At 36.4% G+C, this 16,759-nt stretch overlaps 1 protein-coding gene and 1 long non-coding RNA gene across 4 annotated transcripts in view; one reads left to right on the top strand and one right to left on the bottom strand.

Annotated features, from left to right (window-relative positions):
- LOC149676928 (uncharacterized) overlaps positions 1–16,759 on the top strand; it is a 195,881-nt gene that overhangs the window by 43,725 nt on the left and 135,397 nt on the right. The gene's annotated exons all lie outside the window — the stretch shown is intronic.
- The window catches only part of LOC149676929 (LHFPL tetraspan subfamily member 6 protein-like), an 86,994-nt gene that overhangs the window by 11,472 nt on the left and 58,763 nt on the right, over positions 1–16,759 (bottom strand). The window lies entirely within an intron of this gene.

The following is a 16,759-nucleotide window of genomic DNA, read 5'->3' as shown; positions in this document are numbered from 1 at the left end:
ATTGCTTACAGTCGAATTAATTAATGACGATTCTTGCGAGGAAATATGATGTAACTGAAGTTTTTAGAACGTTTTTTGCGATTGGAATATTTGGAATAAGGAACTGATTTAAACTGAACCAGGAATATTATATTTGAAAATGAGTTTTCAAGAAAGAATTCTGGCTTGGAATTTTCCTCCAATTTCATCTTGTAACAAATTAATTTACAATTTATAATACGCTCGTGTTCTAAAGCTCTATATGAAACATAATACATTTTAGACTCAAAATATCCTCGCTTCTAAGTATACGGTCCTTTTGCAAACCCAGATTTCCCCTTGGTCTAATATTAATTAGAATTAATTAGACTCGTTAGGTTCGTTCGTCTGCTATAGATGTAGGGTTTGCCCGATTTTAATTAATTAAAAATAACTTTAAATTTATATCCTTACAATTAATTTAAAGTGCCTTCTACAGTATTTTTATACGGAATTATAACGTGAAGAAGAATTAATTTTCTTTCTTAATTAGTACTTTCCAGGTATCAGAGAATGATTTTAAATTAAAAGCCTCCGTATCGTGTTTACCAATTAGCAATTAAACCCAATTTAAATTTAAACGTAATGCGAATATCTGGTTCTGTCTTTCCATTGAATTCCCCTTAAATTATTGAAGATCGTATGTTCTAGGGATTCTATTTACGCTGTTAAATGTTTAATTTTGAAAATGAATTACATGGTCTTTGTTTAAATTTTCGGGACTCTCCTGTTTTCGTTTGAAATTTTCTCTTGAAGGAGTGAAGGAACGGAGCGGTAACCTATATACCTCTAACGTTGCAGTCTGTACTACCCCCATCTAATGAAATCCTCCCAGCATCCTCAGCGTTTAGGTCGAGGATGCCCTCCTGTGTCTTAAAAGAGAAGCTATCCTGGTTCTCTTACAAATACAATGGCGCTATACCTACAGAAGTTTAGGGGCTCGCGCAAGGTACACTTGCTGCAGAAGGCCCATCGTCCTTACCGCTCCATCTTATCTCTTTTCTCCATGGTTTTCTAACATAGAGAAGATGACCCCGATTCCTCTGGTACTTTTCCAAAAGTTTATTTTAAAAAAGTGCGTTTTAAAATTAACAAGGAAAGGTTGAGAGAAGTTTTCATTTATATTACCTCATAGAGTGCGATCGCCTTACGAGGTTTATAATGTAAGGTTTAATTTATCTGGTAAGCTTCTATTAATTTTTGATTTGTATTGACGTATAAAGTGACGTCGGGAGGCTTATAATATTTAATATATTAATCGTGTTTTGAAAATAATTAAAATTCACGATTTGAAATATTAAATTTGAATTGAGCAACAAGATTCATTCACCAAAGCCTCGATGATTAGTTAGTCTGGACTATACAGGGTGTTTCTGATAAGTCTGCATGCATAAATTAAGGGGGATGTTCTTTGGGAAATCATTTTGAGTCGAAAATGTTCTGTACTTCTAACACCATTTTGTTTGCCCTAAGAGACACTGTTTTCGAGTTAAGACTGCATCCAGAGTATTTTAGGGATGACCCCTTAAATTTAATTAAAAAACTGATCAAAAGACAATGATTTCTAATTTAATTAAGGGGTCATCCCTAAAACACTCATCAAATCGTAACTCGAAAATGGTATCTAGGTTGTTGAAAACACTATAGAGAATCCTAAAAATCAGGATATATATATATCATATAAAAAAACATCCCACCAAAACAATTCATAAATAAAAGAATTTTATGTCTACTGCAAAATTGGGGTTATATGCGTGTATAGCGATAATGTAGAGACAAAATAATACAGATTCTGGTAGAAAAATACCAGTTGCGAAAGCTTTTTTATTTGAGGTTGGAATTTTCCTTTCGTTCTTCCCAGGCTTTTCACGGGCTCTTAAAAAAACTATGGATGGATATAGCTTCAATTTTATTATCTCTACACTGTAACGTTTACTCCTCTTCTCCTGGTATGACCGACCGTAAAAAACGAGGGGCCTATCTTGAAACCCGCAAAGTAAATTCTATTTTTTACTCCTTTTTTTCTCTCTCTTCAAGTCTTTCTGCGCAAGGACCTTTTTATCAGAGAGAATATAGTGCTGGAATAGAAGTTTAATTCTGTCTTTGCACGTCCTTTGCCTTTATGTTAGTACCGTTGTAAATAGGGCTATATCATACTTAAAGGATTTCCATGTATCTCTTATAGAACCAGAGTTAAAGTTATCTTGTAAATAAGCCCATATTTAGGGGACGTTTATGAACATTTTCCTTAATTAATAATTACTCGGGCCCTGATTGTTGTAACACCAAGTACTTAGTATGGTTGGAAAGGTGAGGAATAGGGCTATGACATACTCAAAGGACTTCGCTGTATCTCTTATAGAACCAGAGTTAAGAGGTGTCGTGTAAATAAGCCCATATTTAGGGGACGTTTGTGAACATTGTTTAATTAATAATTACTCGGACCCTGATTGTTGTAACCCCAAGTATTTAGTATGGTTGGAAAGCGGAGAAATAGGGCTATAACATACTGAAAGAACTTCCATTTATCTCTTATAGAACCAGAGATAAATGTTGTCGTGTAAATAAGCCCATATTGAAGGGACGTTTATGAACATTTTGCTTAATTACTCGGGGCCTGATTGTTGTAACCCCAAGTATTAGGTACCGTTTGAGAGGGGGAGAAATAGGGCTATAACATACTCAAAGGACTTCCTTGTATCTCGCCTTTATTAACCATACCAGCATACCTTCTATTCCAGTATATAATTTTCTTTGTTTTTGCTACTCGGTATAACGCTCTTGGATTATCTCGAGTATTTCACTTTCAGAAATTAATCTTAAAGTAGAAAAAAAGGAACGTTGGCTGTTTATCGGTCGAAATAACGTTGTGGGGGTTTCCCGTCTATTTTTCTAAGTGAAAGTTCATCCCAAAACATGTTTTCAATGATAATAAGACTTTATCCAAAACCCTGACGATACCTTTAAACGTTATACAACACCCCATATGAAATGAAGCGTAAAAGATATTACAATACAATACGAAAGTTTACCGCGTGGTAAGGCTACGATAGTGTGTCTTAAACCCGAGCTAAATTGATACTAAAATGACTTTGAACTTCAGTGAAGTTTAAGGATGTAATGTTTTTTATATACACTTATTTCTCTCTCTCTACACTTCACTGAAACTGTTTATATACAGAGTGTAACAGAGTTGATATAAGCACTACACGCGCCTTACACAGTCATAGTTCAACAGAATGTTTTTACAACCATGATGGGGAGAGGGGAAGCTAAAGATTCGATATCTAACAAGAGAGAAGAACATAAAGAAAACCGTCTAGAATTTTATATCTTTCTTACTGTTCTAGACTATACCAAGAACAAAAATTTTAAAGTTCTTTTTTATCTCTTGAAAGGTCGTATAGGATATAGTTATTTTTCCAATCGAAACGAACTCACGTGCTCTTTTTCCCGCCATTTTAGTACCCAGAAGAAATGGCGCGAAAAGATGTATATACATCAGTTTCTTTCACTTCAAATTAATAATAACAGGTTTAAAAAGAATCATTGTGCCCATATACTTCACTTCAAGTTACTGATTTCTGAAATTTAATTTTAAAATTCTCTCAATTTCTACGAACCATTTCTAAAAATACATTTTTTTTTTCTTATCAACGAGCAAAATTACAAAATTTCTACAAAGAGAATTGCATGCACGGTGGGGGTATGGTATAGTATAGGTTTAGACCCAAACAGACAGACAGACAGATGGTACTTAGTCGAAATGAAAAGATAGCCACTTAATGATGATGACTCTATATTAGAGCTTGTCTTCTGGGTTTGAACCAATGAAGTCGTTTGCTATAGCTGGCAACGAAAAGGGGAGAAATAAGTCGTGATTAACTTGGGAGATAAAACACCATCCAGACCTTCACTCCCATTGTCTCTAATCTCTATTCACCTCCAGTCTAAAAAAATGGCACCAGTACTTTTGCTGAAAATAACTACGTGAAGATCAAGTGTTAGTTATTGGCTTCAAAATGACTCTCGCTTAAAAGTTAAGTCTATCCATGAAAGTTTTCATTTCGAATTTCGAGTTTTTTTTTGAAAAGTGAGCAGAATTACATTTTATGTTATCAAACTAATTTAATATCTGAAACTAAAAGGGTATACAATTTGTTATGTAGGGGCGCGTCATGAACTATACAGGGTGTTTCTGATAAGTCTCCATCCATAAATTAAGGGGGGTGTTCTTTGGGAAATCAAATTTTGAGTCGAAAATGTAGCTTCTATCTATGACATTTTGATGCCCAAAGGGACACTGTATTTAGAAGTAGTATAATGTTACCAATTCATCCAGCTCAGTATAGCTCTTTATTTGATGGAAGATAACCTTGATATAGGCCCCGCCCCTACATATAACACATTGCGCATTCCTTTGAGGCAAATAGGTCAATTGAGTTATCACACACCCATTTTGTAAAATATGGAATTTCCGTTTTTTATACATGTATAAAAAGAAAACGCTTTAGATGAGGAAGAGATTAAGGTTTCCATTTCGCCACCACCATCAAGCCTTTTATTTTGGGTCCGCCCAGACCTTATCCCTTAAGGCGATGCTTGGTAGCAACCCATATAGTCTCTCTTGCCGATCTTCTCTTGTTTACAAGTTGCTTCTAGCCTAGTTTAGGAGGAGTAAAAAGCGACTTCGACAACACTATACCCCCTTAATATCCGTAGATTTTTTTTTCTCCCTAAACCCTTTTTCTTCTTTTTTCAATCCCCGATTCCCTTTTTCTCTGTTTTTCGGTTAGGGAGCCTCGCTCGTCTGCAGGCTTCATCTATTTCCGTAATAGCCCTTTCCAGAATTACCCGTAACACAAGTAAAGGAGGAGTATTTGACCTGAGAAATCCATGGGCAGTTGTTTATCCGTTTTTAGCCATATCGTAGTATACGATAGGCTCTTAGTTTGACCCGAGCCGTCGTAGTAGTAGTAGTAGTAGTAGTAGTGGCCGGGGTTGTCGCTTCGTTATCGTCAGATTTTAGCTTAAAAGGAACTTTATATTACCACAACCCACCCATAGGGGTTACTGGGCTCGGTTAGAGATTTAATTATAATTAAAATTTTTTCAGGTCAGACCCGGGAATAGAACCCGGGTCGCTGCGCGTAGTAGATAAACGTTCTAACCACTAAACCATAGAGACTTGATAGAAACTCCGAGTTTTTTATTATTTATTTTTATCTCTAAAATGTCGGGGTGATATGGGGTGGGGTACCTCTTAATCTGTGGGGTCGGAAACTTTTGAATTTTTATCTGTGGGGTCGGATACTTATGAATTTGTATGTTTGGGGTTTTTATATTTATTTTCTTTTTATGTATGTGCTAATTAAATAGATAACGATTTTCTACCGCGCTCCTCATGTGTTTCGTTCTCGTTCGGTAGCTATCGTCATCTATGTTATATTTGACTGGAACGTTTTGGCGGTTAATTCAAATGTGGGTTTAGATAGAGCTAACATAGTGTTAAATGAGCGTTATGCGTTTGATCATTTTAGCATTGCTAAAGGTAATTCGAGGGGATATTCACTAAAATTCGTAATCACTATAACTAAACTTTCTCTTTAAAAAGTTTCTGGGCATAAGTCCTTGTTAGAAATTTATAAGATGCGATAAGTGTGCATCGGCATAAGTCTATGTTGTAAACTCATCGAGGGGATTATCACTAAAAACTATCTGTTCTTCGATTCGCCGGAATATTAGAATTACAGCATAAGTAAATTTATACGGTTATAATTTAATCACTGTTTAGAGTGGGGAATCGAGGGGCTATTCACTCTGATTTTATGCACGGTAAATCATTTAAGCATTGTAAAAGATAGCGCTATTCACTCATTAGGGTAAGGTATAGAGGGGTTATCCACTCATTAGGGTAGGGTATAGAGGGGCTATTCACTCGTACGATATGGCTACTATTACGAGCCCTTGGGCCGTCTTGTTATATTTGGACTTGGGTCTAAATAACACCGTGATCCGTGCATTCATTTTGATCTTAGGTTAATACACGTCATTAACTTGACATACTAGAATCATAATTACAGTAGTGCCCCTTGTTGTAGCATCGACAAATTGCCCAGTTTTTCTTATCAATCGTTAAGCCTTGGTAAATGTTTTCCCGCCAAAGTTGGCCCACGTGTTTCTCAGTCCCTTTTTCCCGCTCGTTTTTCCCGCTCGTTTTTCCACAGTCGAGTAACTATAGGTTTAGTTGGGTTCGTGCGAGGGTGCATCGGAATCTATAGGAGTTAAATTTAGACACGTGGCAGGCAGCTCGAGCATCCGCCAAATGGGAGCTAAAAGCTATGTCAACTGTTACACTAAGTCACTGCCAAACGGCGGGTTCGCCGCCCCTGGCCCATGCAGCTTCTAGATCGACTGTATATATGGGTGCGTGTCTGCCTCTCTCAATGTCTCTAAAACTAATCCTCTTTCTGTCTTAACATACATCTTGATCTTGGGAAACGAACAAGGAGTTGCTTATATCTTTATTTTATTTCTTAACTCGAGCTTGTTGTGTGTATGGTACTGTTGCTGGTCATGGATTTGTGGAATTAGGCTTGTATCGAGTTGTTATTGTGTCATTGGTTTGATCCACTTTATCTCCAATCAACGAGGGACCGAATATCAAGTTGTAATAGAACAATTTTGACCAGGGAAATCTATTAAACTTGGCATTACTTCAAATAAAAAAAAAAAAGAATCGGGAATTTTAGAAACTTTCGGAAATCGAATACTGACTCCTTCGTCTTTGGAGCGTGTCGGATCTGTACAGCGCTAGACATATCCCCTTTTTTTAAATGAAGCCCTCTTTTGTAACCTTACTTATTTGCCCCATCCTAAACAGAACAGAGGTAAGTCTTATTCAGGAAGCTGGCACAGTCTTAGCGAGAGAGTATGACGGTCTCCTTTCAAGTTTAAAATTAGCTCCAAGGCTCTTAGTTATAGCCAAAATGTAATGCAGTTATCTTGAACTGTGTGTAACATTTCGTCATGTTAAGTAACACCAGAGGTTTATAATAATATTTCTCTTGGAGAGAAGTGTACCAGCACAAAGCGGGGTAATTGTAACAACATGATTCTTCCCAATATCAGATTGACTTTTCGAGTGAGATCGTTGCCCATCTGAAATTTGATGAGCATGCAGGAGAGCAAACAAATAGGGTGCACATGAGCCTTGGAAGAACCACGTTACATAATTCTAAAGTATTAAGAGGATACAGAGTCTCATCCTTCTTCTATTATCCCCTTCTGGTAACACCCATTTTTCTAAAGCAAGGGCTATAGATTTAGTTTCATGTATGGTTAGTCAAAGGCCTGAATTCGGTGTAAAAAAGAAAGGGCTATTCATTTAAATTGCTCGTGAATCTTTAGCTCAATTTTAAGGGATAAAAAAGAGGTAAAGCCGTTCAAGCGAGATAAGGGGACGACCCCTTTCCTTTACTTCCCTCGCCTGGTTTAGCCTGGCGTTATACACTAGATTTGAACTCTCTTTTCTACTATTAAAGCTAAGCCTTTGCCTGCCTCTCTCTGTTCTGTTCTGTTCTGTGTGTGTGTTAATTGCTTGTCGCCCGGCTACCGCGCCCCATTGTGTAAGGGTTAAGTGGGCCGACGTAATAAAGAAAGAAAAAAGAAAGAAAGGGGCTCCCCTGCCTCTAGCTCCCTTACCAGTTTGATTTTAAGGGAAGTCTTTAATAAAACGGGTCTATGGTACCTACGAATTTAAATGACGTACCTAAATTTTACCGGTCAAGTTACACTCATTATATAAGAATGCGAAGAGTGTTAAGAAGGTTTCGAATTTGCAATTAGGCTTACGTTTCAAACGTTATTATTGTTTAACCTGTCCTCTTATATTCATTGGACCTTCATTTTAAATCGTGTCCCTTTCAAGTTTAAAAATAAAGATTTGGATTAAATGGAGCTCATGAATTAGATTGCGATTGTGAAGAATTGATATAATTCTTTAAGAATATTGAATTTTGGAATCGTTTAGGTTTGTTAAATGCAAGAAGAACTATTCAATAGGGTAGTTCTTTCGCAAGAATTAAGGACTAAAAACACGCTCTCTTTGATATTCAGGGTAAACTTCAATTTATTCATAAGTTCAGTCCTTAGGAGTTGTAACTCGAAAAGTCTTTAGTATTGCCTGGAATTTTAAGATTGGAATTGGAAGGAACGTTTATATATATTACACGAGAAAATTGGGGGAAATCAATCCTGGCCAGGTTAATAACGGATGGTTAACCTTTTGACCTTTTCTAAAGTTTCTGAAAGTCGAAAGGGAACGTTGACAAGGAGCCTTTTCTAATTGAATGGAATGTTGAAGATTTATATATATTTCTAGCTCCTTTATGAGCTGTCTGAGTAATTAATAAGACCGATGTTGACAATTAACGAATTAACAGGTTGAATCTTTGATTAGGCTTAGGTAATGGATTTTTCTATGAGGATGTTAAAAATAGGCTAAGAAACAAGTTTTTGTTACGGGTGTAAGTAGGCCTAAAATAGGCTTAACAACTAGAACAATAAATATCCTTCTTAACTTTTACCAAAAATAGACTTAGGAAAAGATATATATCAAAAAATCCCAATAATCGTACTGGTGTTAGGCCTAGTTGCCTCCTAAAACAAAAAGTAAGGGAAAGTTTCACGGTAGAGATAGCACACAAGTTTTGATCAGACCCAAAAACCACTCTTATGGATCTTGCCCAAAACCAACCTACTACCTAGCTATGGCTAGGTATAAAGCGTAGCTCCATGCTCATCGGCCCATTCTCGCTTGGGGCCCAGATGCGGGTTACTTCCATACGTGTATACCTTCGATACAGTATCAAACGAAAAAGCTATAATCGAATTGGGAGGTAGATTTCCCCTATCTTTTACCCGAGAAACCGGAAGAGAATTCCAGAGAGGTTGGACAAAGGACACTTCTTGTATCTCTTCCTCCAAACGAACCTAAACTGATTCTTGACAGGCGCATTACATTAAGAAACCTTTCTACATGTTCAGTTTTACTTAATTCCAATTGATTGAATTGATCTGATTTAGAGGTTAAATGTCCGACACCAAGGTGGAATCTTCAGGCACGAAGCACGCGCTATCTGTAAAAGCCTCGGGAGAAGTTCTCCCGCCTTTTTGGTCCAGAGGGCACGCAACGCCCTAAAGCTACTTGCCTTACAACCCCCGTTAATTCTTTGACCTATAGATCCCTATTAGGGAAAAGTCAGTATCAGTACGCTAATTTTAGAGGTGAAAAGACGATGCTTTATTAGAGACCGTTTATTATCGGTTAGGGTTAGTGTTAGACCTAACTGACGGAGACGGTACGGTGAAAGTTACAAATAGACCATTTCATTAATTCCATAAGAGAATTAAGCAATCTGCAGCATAGGGGACGGGGGAAATCACAATCACCTTCTTGGGTTATTTCCTTGGTACCAAGAAGCACCACTAGAGGCAGGAGCGCGAGTTGGCTAGCCTCCCTCCACGTGTAGTGGACTCGGGCAGTGCTAGCTCCGTCTGGCGTTGCCTCTTGGTTGACGCAAGGGAAATACAACCTAAGAGGGCAACTTCCCGCCTCTGCGTGTTGGTTTCTCTTCATATAATTAATGTAATGGTCTTATAAGGAAAAGAAAGCGTAGAGAACCCTAGAAAAAAAGAAGCGGTTATGTTCGTGATGTACTGATTCCGTTAGGGTTGAGTTTAGGCGTGGTCGGTGAAGGGGAAGTCTGGTTAGTTTCCGATTTTACACACCCTACATCTCCGGTCTACGCCATTAATGGTAGACTTTCGCCTCCCCCCCCCCCGGGGAAGGGGGTTATGATAGGCTGTTATTAAGTATAAGTTGAAACCATGAAAAAGGTGTATTAAAAGGATTTTGGGAAGCCCCATTTAAGCCTTAAGATCAACAGTTAAATCCAGATGTTGACACCGAAGCTTGTTGTGTTAAACCTAATGCAATGTTATGTTATACGCCTTTGATTTAATTTTTACGTTGCGGACAATGTATTCTTTTTAATGGTCGCCTACCATTGGTAGGTTTCCGTCGTCTGCTTTGTTTCACCAAGGCTTAATATTTGTATTATCTACAAAGAAATACGTCAAAGTAACAAAAGAAAATGTAGATATTGTTTACCCAATCGAGCGGACGACGGTAACCCGCCAATCACAAGTTAAGTTTGTCTTTATAGAAATACTGGAATTTTATGCTGTTAAACATTGGCATTATTTACAAACAAATACATCATAAAATGTAAATATTGTTTACCCAAGCAGACGACGGTAATCCGCCAATCACAAGTTAAGTTTATCGTTAGAGATACTGAAATTTCTTGCAGTTTGACTAGTATGTCTACCCCCATGGAGCAATATTTGAGAAGATGTAATGAATGCTCTTATAAGTTTTAATGAAATTTTCTTTATCACTCCCATAAAACTATACTCCATTCCAATGGAAAAACTGCGTTACTAAGTTGACAATGTTACTATTCCTTTAATAGGTATATATATATATTTGGTGCTCCGCTATTGGATGGAGCATCGTGTCCCATTTTTTTTTTGTGAGGGCCGCGAGGTTATTGACCATACTACAATATTTATCTCAAAGTATTAGGAGATGGGAATGTGATGGCTTTGGGCCATAACGTGCCCATTTCTCCATCCGTAGAAATAAAAGGGAAAAATAACCCCAAAATGTCCTTAACCCACTTTTCCACTCTCATCTATATATATTTGATATCTATACTCTATACATTATTGAGCGTAAAAAATATAAGTATTATCGTCATCGTATTTCTTCTTTTAGCTCTGTTTTTTCCATACCATCAAAGAATCTACTAAAATTCATAGATATTTTAAATAGATAGATTGATTGATTGGCATTAATAGGAATAAAAATAGGCCAAAAATCTGAAGGAATTATCAATGCCATATTTGAAGATTGGTTTTGATAACGTAATCCAGATATATTTGGTATATCTATGGTTATATAAGAACGGTACATATTCTGTTATACTGTAAAGAGAAGTTGGGTAGTTTGATGTAAGGGACAATTATGTCTGACCAGATACGATGTTATGTCGTTATACAGGGTGTTTCTGATAAGTCTGTTATAGACTAAGGGGATGTTCTTTGGGAAATCGATTTTGAGTCGAAAATGTATGACTCCATTTTGTTTGCCCTAAGGGACACTGTTTTCGAGTTAAGATTTTCAAGAGTGTTTTAGGTATGACCCCTTAATTAAGTTAGAAATCATTGTCCGAATTTCAGTTTCATAATTAATTAAATTTAAGGGGTCATCCGTAAAATTAATACTCTGGATGCAGTCTTAACTGGAAAACAGTGTCCCTTAGGGCAAACAAAATGTCATAGATAGAAGTTACATTTTCGACTCAAAATTGATTTCCCAAAGAAGATTCCCCTGTATATGAGAAGTTTTTCCTTCAATATCTTGACTTCTGGATGGAAGTTCTTGTGACTGGTTATCCACTAGGTTTTTTTTTCTTCGTCTTCTTCTTCTTTCCGCAATCGTAACCAACGTCGTTAAATGACCCTTGTCCTAATCCAGGGCGGACGATGCCCATAACGTTTGGTTCCTCCTTTGGTTGGCTCTTACTCCGTTCCTTCCATAATTGGAGCACCATAAAACCCCAAAATCACCCTTTGGTCCTTACAGGGTGCTGCACTGAGAACGCCCTGGTGTACGCCCCGTTCACCACTCGCTCTATTAAGTACCCTATATCCTCCTTTTATATTCTTATACCTCCTAGCATCCCCTTTCGACGTATTTTATTTCTACGTAGTTTTTTATACACACGTAACGGGGGAAGGGGGGGGGGTTCTTTTATTTTATAACTTTGTACTGACGTGTGTAAAGTTAGGCTTAACGTGTCTAGTGTTAAAGTTCTTGTCATTTAGGGCGTAGTGTAAAACAAGGCGTGAGTAATTTCAGCAGCTTTGTACTTTTTGTAATTTAAGACAAAATGGCGCACGCTTGGTTGAATGCTGAAGGATTTAGATCCCGTCTATAGGTGAGTCTCGTTAAGACTTCAGACTTGTTTTTAACTCTCAGTGTGATCCGAAACGCATTTTGAAACTCTCTGCTCGGGTTTCCTTAAACCTAATTATAAACTCTCGACTTCGTTAAGCCTAATTTTAAATTCTCGACTTCGTTAAGCCTAATTTTAAAACTCTCGACTTCGTTAAGCCTAATTTTAAAACTCTATACTTGGGTTCATTAGGCCTTATTTAAAACTATGTACTTGGGTTCATTAGGTTTAATTAATTTGAAACTGCGCCTTCCTTTTTCGCCTTTATTGTTAAGCCTAACTTCAAAATCTCTTGAGAGGGATTTCAGTAAAAATAATATTATGAAATGTTAGACGTATAATTTTTGGTCGATAACGTGACGTAATATAGTCTAAAATTATCTAACCCCATTCATTTTCTTACTCAGGAAAGTCTTAACAGTTTTAAAGATCAATTTGTCTTTTGAGTCTAAAATGTTTAGCCTGCAACCCAACCCTTCATTAAATTCAGCTTAAAAACAGGCTTAATTTTATGATCGTTATACTCAGCCAGTTGGAAACGCGCGCGCGTCTTTTAGCTTTAATATCTTCCACCCTTAACTTTTGCTTTACACATAAAAAACGTTAGGCTTAGCTCATATTTGATCAATGATACCCTGCCTTAAGTGTACAGTCCCAAGAAAATTGGAAAAAACGCTCTTTTAAAACACTTGAAAATCAGTTTGAAGGTTCATTAAGTGGGGAAACCGTTAAGTACTTTCATTCAGTTAGGGATTAGTGCAGAGAGTATATGGATGAAAAACGTTGTATGTTAAGGGGCCAAGGCTTAGAAAGTTAGATCATAAAATAGACCAAGGGTTAGAAAGTTTGATCATACAATAGACTAAGGCTTAGAAAGTTTGATCATACAATAGACTAAGGCTTAGAAAGTTTGATCGTACAATAGACTAAGGCTTAGAAAGTTTGATCATAAAATAGACCAAGGCTTAGTAAGTTTGATGATAAAATATACCAAGGCTTAGAAAGTTTGATCATATAATAGACCAACTTACCAAGGCATAAAAAGTTTGATCATATAATAGACCAAGGGTTAGAAAGTTAGATCGTTTGAACAAGTGAACCTAATAAATGTCATAGGATAGAATTAAACAGCGTATTGATCAGTAGGTTATGTTCCCTGATTCCTTATTGGCTAGTTCGTCCCGAAAAAAAGGGTCATACATCCTTTTGGCGGAACAAGCTATGTCCCAATGTTATAAATAGATTCCAATCTCCTCCTATATCTACTACTTCTAAAAGAACTATACCCCGAGTTCCTTGCCTGCATAAGGAGGGATACAGATACGTTTTTAACCCTAAATCTTTACTGGAAATAAAGCTGAGAACCGGTTATATTATTTTATAGGAATTAAGTATAATCTTCAGTAAAGCTTCCGAGTGAAAAACGTCTCAGAGATTCGGAAGAAAAAGATATTTTTTTTCCTTATAAGAAATATGCTAAAGAACATACTGTACCCTTGCGCTTAGGAATGTATAGTATTTTTCATGGTTTGAATATACTACTAAGAAAGGCGGGGGTCATCGTAATACGGAAGCATCTATTCTACCTTTATCAGTAGACCATTTTTAGATCAGAATTTATTATTTCTTACTTACACTTCTCCGGAGCTCGGTTTGTTTTCTTATGTCTCTCAATTCCATGGACTGTTCGTTAATTTAGAAGTGATACGATGGAAGGCAGGGGGATAATAAAACAGCGCGTAATGACATCGTTATACTATCTACCTTTACCTTTATTGGTTCTATAAGGGCAACGATGGAAGAGAAGTTATAAAGGGAATTTGGGATAAGCTGCAACGCCGCAAAGAGATAGAAAAATGCAAATTTTTTTATACTAGAGCAGAAGTTTATGACTTCTTATCCTGGGAAGTATTGGACTCTAACCATATCCGGAACCATCTCTGTTAGCCAACTTCTTATTAGGTCCGATCACCGCGCCACCTACGGCGTTTCCCTCATTTTGAGCTGGCAGGCTGATTTGCGCGCCAGCAGCGGGCAAGTAACGAAACTTTAAGGTGTGTCCTGTGGTTTGAGGTAACGAATCAGAAACGGTGACAAGAACAGCTGTTAATAGAGTTTGCTAGAAATTCCGGTCAAACTAGTGTGGGGTCCTATAGGCCCACGAATTGTACTGGATTTTCATAGAGTTCTAGCCAGACGGCTTTTCAACGATTGGCGCTGAAGAAGTTTTGAACACGCCCCACAGTTTGAGAGCCACAGCCTCTCGGCGTGGGGTTTCTTTCAGTAGATTAGATATTTTTCCTAGTGGGGAGGAAACTTTCGACCCTCTTTTACGATTGCCATAGGCGATTTTGACTAGCAGGGATGGATACTATATAAAGCCTTAGTGTCCAATACTTCCCAGGATAAGACGTCATTAACTTCTGACTAGAGTAATACCTTTATGTAAATAATTTAGGAACAGGGTATAGAGATGACTCGCTAGTAGCTACAGGGTTGTAAGAGCTTGGAGGAAAATGTGAGATGCAGTAGAGGTGTTCGTGGGCTGGCTATACGCTGCAATATGAAGAATTCTACTCCATTTCAACTCTCTCTCTCCCTCCTCCAAGGCTCCAAGGTAGGAGAGTATGTATGGATTAAAACTGAATTGTGTAGAAAGTAGTTCTGAAGTTTTTTTATATTTTCTTTATGAAAAAAAAAAGAAAAATAGACTGGGAAATAGAAAATTGAGTATTCATAGAAGTGGAAATTATGTTTCTTTTTCATATGGATATAACCTGGTTTTTTTTTTCCTTTTTTTGGGCTTTTTTTAGGTTTTTTTTATTATTATAAAAAAGAAGGTTCATATCGTATGAAAGATAACGTTTTTCTGCTCGATTGGGTTTCCTTTTTTTATTATGTAACAGTTGATTTAATTAGTGAATGAATTGGTCACGTTGACCCCTACCCTCACCATACTTCGATATCACCATGACGTGATGTAATTATTTTAGTTTGGCTTTCTTCAAAAAATTAATTAATTAGTGAGTCGAGTAATTAGGTTTATTAACTATTTGACGTGAAAATAGGTCAACTTATTTACTTCTATTCTCTTTCCTGGTCCATGATTTAATATCACGTGATACTAGATGCCTGCCCGTTTAATTATTTATTATTTATTTATTTATTTGGTTAATTAGCAAATCGAGTAATTAGGTTTATTAACTATTTGACGTGAAAAATAGGTCAAATTATTTGCTTCTATTCTCTTTTCTGATGCTTATTAATTTATTTATTTAATTGGTTGGAACTTTTTAGTGAATATAAAATGAAATGTAAAATTTTAAGTATAGTTGGATTTTGAAAATTTAAAGCTACCTTTATCTTCTTCTTTTTGAAACGTTTGTTTTATTTAAAAAGGAATTTTTGAAAAAGATTTGAGTGCAATTTCAAAGTGGATTTATTTAGACTATAGACTAATGGCAGACCCTAATAGAGCTTAGTACAGTCAAAGGTAGGGAGCTTGCCAATACCCAATATATATATATCGATATGAAATCGGAATAAAATAAATAAATCCCCAGTTTGAAGTTTAAAAGTAAAATAAAAAAATAAATGGTATATATTGGAGCTTGAATCTCCACTCTTTCTTTTATCTCGAGGGGTAGGACATTATTGTATTTATTTTTTTTTACGAAAATATCTATGCTGAAATCATTCAGGGGTAATTGTTTGTTTGTTGTCCCTTAATCGTCACGTGGCGCTGAATAAATATGGAAACTTATAGTCATAAAGGAAGGAGCGACGTGTCCTACCCCTCAGTTGAAATCTCTTCTATCAGTTTTTGGAAGCGTGCGATTGCTTTTTAAAGATTATCCCCTTGAACTCGTTCTAGATTGTAGAAAAATAAAAAATTCTTTTAAAAAAAAAAAGTAAATCAGAAGCAGTACGGCGATTGACTCAAAGTTTCGAACTCAAGCCAGATCGTCTTGAAAAGTCATTTTTCAGTTGTCCCTTCTTCCTTTCTTCCTTCCCCTTCATCTTCTTTATATCGGAAGTGGAATTTGCTCTATAGGAAAATCTCCTACTTCCGCACGAGCGTCTTCCCGAGCTATAGTTTTGATAGGACGCTATATCTTATATATATCTGGTTATAAAGTTCAAAAGGATAATTTTTGTAAGGGTTTTCAATGGGAATTTTGAGCTTTCTTAGGGTGTATTTGGGAGTAGGCTTAGCGTTATCACGTAGAGAGAGAGTAGAGTATCTAGGGAGTAAGTTAGTTGCAATTGGAGCCTGTGAAGTTTATCAGAGCTCCGATTTTGATTAGGATGTATTTGATCGAATGAACCAAATTGAACCGTTATCTTTAATACGTCTTAATTTTTATTTATTTTTTTAATCAAAACTAAGTTTGGAAAATTTTTAATAATTAATGAAAAATAACTATTTCTTAATTTGTTTACATCCCTAGTTAAAATAAAAAAAAAAATAAGTGAATTAATAAATACAATATTAATTAATAATTAGTTTAGAATGCACTTTAAAACAATATCTAGCGGTCAATATTGACCTCTCTAATAACCCCTTTAAAGAAGGGTCAATTAAGTTCACCTTTTCAAAATATAATATGACCTTGTACACATAAAATCAGAGGTTCATAAAATAGGACCAACCA

Source organism: Phalangium opilio, unplaced genomic scaffold (genome assembly GCF_054372755.1).
Source record: "Phalangium opilio isolate 3A_F unplaced genomic scaffold, DU_Popi_V2 ptg000045l_1, whole genome shotgun sequence".
NCBI classification, from domain to species: domain Eukaryota; kingdom Metazoa; phylum Arthropoda; class Arachnida; order Opiliones; family Phalangiidae; genus Phalangium; species Phalangium opilio.
The sequence above is the reverse complement of the archived record's forward strand: the minus strand, read 5'-3'. Positions and strand labels throughout refer to the sequence as shown.